Genomic DNA, 6,693 nt, shown 5'->3' with positions numbered 1-6,693 from the left:
ATAACTACCACAACCTTTCTCTTATCCACCAAATTGGACACCTTGTCATAAAAAAAGATTAGGTTCATCAAGCATGACCTGCCCTTCATGAACCCATGATGACTGTGCCTGATAACAGTCACCTGGTTACCCTGCACATGATGCATAATGGCACTCAAGATGATCTGCTCCATGAGCTTCCCTTGCAACAGTTAGACTGACAGGTCTGTAGTTCCCCATGTCCTTCTTCAGGCCCTTCCTGTAGATGGGTGCCATTTTTGTCAATGTCCAGTCAGCTGGGACCTCCCTGGTTAGCCAGGACCACTGGTAAATGATGGAAAGTGGCTTGGTTAGCACTTCTGCCTATTCTCTCAGTATTGCTGGGTGTATGTCATCCAGCACCATACACTTATGTACACCTAAGTGGTGCAGTAGGTCACTAATCATCTTCTCTTGGACTATGGGGACTTCATTCTGCTTCCCTATCCCTATTTTTCACCTCAGCAGGCTGGGCATCCAGTGAACAACTGGTCTTACTACTACAGACTGAAGCAAAGAAGGTATTGAGTACGTCAGCCTTTTCCTCGTCCTTGACCAGTATGTTCCCTTCTGCATCCAACAAAGCACAGAGATTCTCCTTAGTCCTCATTTTGTTGCTAATATACTTGTAGAAGGATTTCCTGTTCTCTTTAATAGCTGAAGCCAAATTAGTTTCCACTTGGGCTTTGCCCCTTCTAATTTTCTCCCTGCATAGCCTCATGACAACTTTGTAGTTCTCTTGAATGTTCTTCCCTTCTTCCAGCAATGATAAACTCTCCTTTTTCTCCCTAAGTTGCAACCAAATGTTTCTATTCAGCCAGGGTGGCCTTTCTCATTGACTCTTCTTTTAGCACATGTGGATGGCCTGTTTCTGCACCTTTAAGTCTGTGCAGAGAGTGGGCGCTGACAACAGTTGTCAAATACACTGTTTGCCTGGGGTAGGTGCACACCTACTGAAATATTGATGCTATAAAAGGCCCAATTCAGTAAACCTGGGCTACACCAAAGTCTGCAACATCAACATAGACAAAAACTTTCTATGCTGATGCACACTTGCAGAATGTCAAATGATCTTTAATACATTGTCACTTATCATCTACATAAATATGGGAGCTAATCATCAAAAGTGGATGATTTTAAAGATTATATAACCTAATTTAGAGAAAAGTTGACTTTGATAGAAGAGTTAGTGGAAGAAAATACCTGTGTTATAAGCAAACAATCAATACTCTCATCACATGAAGCTGATGACATAATGCATAATGCTGAATCTTGCAGCCCCTTCATAAGCTGTGTACTCTTCTGTATCCTTACATAAAAAAGCATAAGAAACTACTTTGTCGAACCAATCTGGATCAAGTAGTTCTACTTCTTCTATGTTCAGTAATAACTGATCAGCTCCATGAATGAATCATGAAAGAAGAGGATTGCAATAGAAATTGGTTGGTTTGTTTTGGTTTTGTTTTGTTTTGTTTGTTTTCCCTGTGGTATTTATTTGTGCAGTTGTGCAAAGAATAAACTAGCATTTGAGGAAGGAAATTGAAGCAGAAGTTATTTTCAAACTGATAACAGAAGATGCTATTTTGCAATGAAAGCCCTAAAATGCTATTTTGGTCACAAATGGAATAATATTTTCAGAAGGATTAATATTTAATCTATCTGTCTTCTGTCTGTCTATCTATCTATCTGTACAGGATTTAAAAAAGACTAAAGGAAGCTAGCAGCTTATTCTCACTCATAATTGCATCTTTAAAACATAAAAACTATGCAAGATCTCTTCTGGATGCCATTAGCATTAGCATATTACCACAGAAAAAGAATCTGAAGTAGACAGTGAACTTCATAAGAAATCTTCCAAAGGCCTTCCATCCCTCAAAATCTTTAATCCCCATCAGGAACTTGACTTTCAAAAACTCCACTAAAATATATGTACACTCACAGAGTTGATAACAGTCAGTGTATTTTTTGATAATGATAAAATCCAGAGCTATATTAGATAGGAGAAAGTTATTTTAAAGGAATTTTGAAACCCTGGAGAAATTTCAGAGTGGTCAGTCACTGCATTTATTCTTGGGGGATTTGTCACATGGTTTTGGTTGGTTGGGGATTTTTTTGGCATTGGTATAGGTTTCTGTACAACTACATGTCCTACTGCATTCACACAATATTGCACAAATACCATGCAGCAATTCTATGTCTTCCCTGGCCCTGGATGTCAGGTAAATGTGAGCCATATAAATAAAATGAACACTCGAGAAGTCAGTTACTTCACAGATGCTTTGTAACAGAGGGATAAAAAAGATAGCAAGGGTAGGGAAAGAATCTTTCCAAACTCAAGTGTTCTGTACCAGCACTCTGCTTTAGCTGATCTCAGCTGCTCATTGGAAGAGGTACCAGGCTATGTCCTTTGACTGATCTGAGCACATTTCCAATAGCATAAAATCAAAATATCTCTCATAATTTTGCAAATTAATCTAATTCATTAGTCTAAGAGTCTTTTTAAATGCTTCTGTATTTTCCATCATGGTGCTAAGCTGAAACTGGAAGAATGGAAACAGGAGAGAAGAGGGGAAAAACAGAGAAGTATCCTCTTCTGTTTTCCAGATACAAAAATGAACAAAGCTGCCAGAGAAGCACCTCATACAAAAGGAAGACTGTCTAGAGAAGAGGTAAGAATATTCTCAGGAGCTCTGCTGAAGGCAATGCTTCTTATTCAAAAGAAAGACAGAAACATGTAATTGTACCCTTCCTTTAAAACTAGGTCTTACTGCTTTCCGGTGTTACAGATCACACGTTATTTTACATTGGAAGCTTAGTGCTGAATCTAAAAGGTAAGGGCTAAATTCAGCCCTTAGATACACACACAACTCCAATGAACTCAAAGAGAGTTGTGTTCAGATGTTTAGCAATGGAATTTGGCCCTAAAACTTTAAACATTTATTCAGAGGAAAAAAAGCTTCTCTGATACATTTGTATTTCATATCTAATGTACACAGATTACCACATTGGGCACCCATATTAAATGATAAAAAGTTTTGGGGAACCATAAACTCAGCATTCTACCTATTCTGCACCATCAAATAATGTGAATTTACTTCAGAACATTGAGGAAATTAAATCCTTAGCAACCTGTGCCTGATGTTATTTATTCTGCAGCCCAGGAGTAACTTGATACTAATTCCTGGCACTATTCCTATATTTCAAGAAATTACTGTTTTGGATGGAGTGGCTCTGGAAACTTTGATTATATTAATATGCAATCCAGAAAGAACTAATGTCCTCTGCTTATATTTCCTCTGTAGAGGAAAGCTTACTGTTTTGGCAAATTCTCACTTGTCTTTCAAAGGCTTCTGACAGGAGTCTGCAACAACCTAAATATGTAATTTGGAAATAATTAACCTGAGGATTCCACCTGCTATCAATGACAAAATGAACCCAGATGTATTTTTGTTAAGGATACAAAGGATACATGCTGTCTACCTGGGACAAATGACAGCTAGAGGAGAGAGAGCTGAGTTCCAGGTTCAGACATTTGATTGTCCACAATGTAAATGCTTATATTTAAGCTAGCTGTTTAAGCTCCCATCGTACTCAATTCATGTGCCTAAAAGTCTCTAGTGTCATTACAGATACCTTGGGCTACCTAAGAAATTGCCATGGGGCTGGCACATATAAGCCAGGCACTTTACTCTTTTGAAAGGCAGATGGAGGCCAGACAGCATAGCCCAGGTAACCAGAGTTCTAGTAAATGCAGTAAGTGGCGTCTAAAGATTAAATCTAATGACCAGACATAGGTGTCTACTTTTGAATGAACTGGTCTCTTGCCTGCAGTGACCATATTGACTGGGTTTTCATTGACTGTAATCAGAATCTAAGCACAGACCACATGTAGGCACCTAATTTTAGGTGACTGCATCTGTAATGAAAACATATTCTTGATACCGTAGTTGCCAGAATCTATGCCGTTCTTAGAATAATCACTATGCTATTGGATTAAGCTAGGTTAAGCTACTTCTTTGGTTGTGTGTTTGTCTTTCATGGTTCTGGTTTGTTTGGGTTTTTTTAATTTTCTTTTTTTAATGATGGTTTCAGTTAAGTGGTGGCAGGCAGGACAGCATGAGTAATATGCATGGTTTTTTTGGGCACATTCAGCTTTGTAAGAAGGACTGAACCAAGACTTAATTTCTGTTGTTTGAGTCTTTTGGCTGGAGTTCTCTGATCACAGGGGTCACCCTTCAATATGTCTGGCTACAGAGGCATGATGCGGGATGTTGCCAAGATGTTGTGACCACTGTAGGATGTAGGTAGGAACAAAACCATGTACAGATTTCTAAGGTCATTATAACAATTGCCAGTTGGGCCTTCTATTCAGTTCTTGCATCAGTGCTAACAAGGTAATTCTTTACTGATATAAATCATGATTTTGGTTTGCTGTGGTGGTTATCTTGGCTGCAGTGAAACCTGAAGCACTACTTCAGATAATACATACAATTATTAGCATAAGTGTGGAAACTCTCAACCTCATTTGTGGAAGCCATGGTATTGAATAGAATACAAGAAACCAGCATTATTTAAGCTATAGTCTCAGGGCAGTTGACTGGAGAGGCTGCAGAAGTCAGTGGTTTGGGAAAAGAACCCCCTGAGTAGTTTTTCTTCAAGTGAATCCACTTAGATCAGTCAGGAACGAAACTCTTGCTTTTATAAAATTTTGTGTCTCATCAGTATGCTGCTTACTTAAGATTGTGTCTGTGCTGTTGGCTTCTGAGAGAAGTGTTAATACATGTGCCAAATGAATATTACAGATTGAAACTCTTGGTCACAATTGTAATACACAACATGAGCTTCTATCTTGAAGACCATGGTGCTACCTAATTCTGTTTCCCCAGGCCTTTAATTTCCAGGCTGTGGAATTGCCTTAAATTCATTTTGACACAGAATACATCATTATTTTTGTATTATGCTAGTCTACTCTCCCACTTTCATCCATGAGCCAGGAGTGAACAAGAGTTGGCAACTTCATACTCAACTATTATATTGTAGAGAACACTTTAATCAGCACCCTAATAAATAGCAGGTGCATTTAATTAGGTCATTTGCCAGCAAACCTACTTCCCTACACTTCAGTGGTTGCAAATGATGGATAAGTAGCATGCTTGCTGTTGACTGTGGGTATATTTGTTGTAATTGACAGGTATGATTTGGTGTTTGCTGTCATGTGTTTCCTCAGTAGCACTCAGCTCATTTTTGAGTCAGGTCCCTGTTCCAGTGCAGTTGCAAAAAATAAAGAACAAAATTCAGTATTTGCTTAAATTGATGTAGTGCTTTTGTATTAAAAAAAATAATTAATATAATCTATTTGTTTCTATGTTTTACATTCCTATATGGTTTTCACAACAAAGGTGATAATTTATTAGCACATTCCTATTTTAATTAGTATAGCAAACAGAACTTTGTCACATCATGGAATAATTTATGATAAATGGAAGAATTTCTGCTGCAGCTTTCTTAACACTACTTTTTTTTTAAAAGGGGTTGCATGGTAGTTTGCTTTAAAGTGGTATTTCCTTGAGGGAGATATGCAGCAGTAAAATCTATTTTCTAAAACTGGTATATGCCACAATTTACTGCATGCATGTGACACTTTCTCTTACTTGGACACCCTTTGCCAAAGAATTAAATAAAATCGAACACAGCAAACCTTTCTAATCCCCACATTCCTCACAGATTGCCTTAATGGAGACTGAAAAAATCATGGAAGTAAATGAATACGAAAAGTGAAATGGTACTGGGGAAATCTCAACAAAGGATCTTAAAACCTAGGATGGATATGGATCAGTAAGGGGCAGAAACAGTTGTGTAATTAAAGGAGAACATAATTTGTGGGTTATCTGAAAAGAATTGTCCATGCTGGCATTTACTTTGACTTGTTGGCAGAAGGAAAAGAAACCGCCCAGTACTGCTACATTTGGTTCCTTATTAGTTGTGGCTTCTGCAAAGGCTCCATCTCTTCTTTGGAGCATGGAGGATTTATTTCATTACATAATCTGGATACTTCAATTTATTTATTTTTTTTATTTAAAGCAGATTAATTTTTTTTTCTTGTGTGTTCAAATTCTCTTTGCATCAATGCCTCTATACTGAGGTTATTATGCCAAAGGAATGCAAGCATCTAGAGTAACAATGGTTCATTTTCCTTTAATGACTTTGTCGACAGGATGGAGACATTTTTGTGGTGTGATGAATTCACTTGGTCTCCCTTTGTGTTTTCTCCACATGCTTTGGAAACTCTCCCTCTTTCTCTGAGAATTGTGGCCATCCACTCCCAGCAAGAGCTTCATTACTTTATATTCATTGTATTTAAATGACACCCCAGTGGTACTGATGTCCTGGGATGATTGATGTAAATTATATGTTATGTAGGGGAAAATAAAATTTGTCTGACTTTTTATGTTCTGCAGAGAAATAAAAAGTGAAAACAAATGACAGAGAAAATCAAGCCTATTCAAAATGAAACTTTGTAAGCATTATGGTTTGAGCAGCCTTCAGTTTGTAAAAGTGCTGAGACAGTTTATAGACCTTACAATCTGAAAGGTGACCTGAAAAGGGAAAATAATTTTTACGTGCACTTTTTAGGTTCCATCTAATGCATAACAAAAAAATCTTTATTTTTTTTCT

This window comes from Melanerpes formicivorus, unplaced genomic scaffold (genome assembly GCF_026170545.1).
Source record: "Melanerpes formicivorus ecotype bairdi unplaced genomic scaffold, bMelFor1.0.p_v2 SCAF_9, whole genome shotgun sequence".
Classification (NCBI taxonomy): Eukaryota; Metazoa; Chordata; class Aves; order Piciformes; family Picidae; genus Melanerpes; species Melanerpes formicivorus.
Note: the sequence above shows the minus strand (reverse complement) of the source record.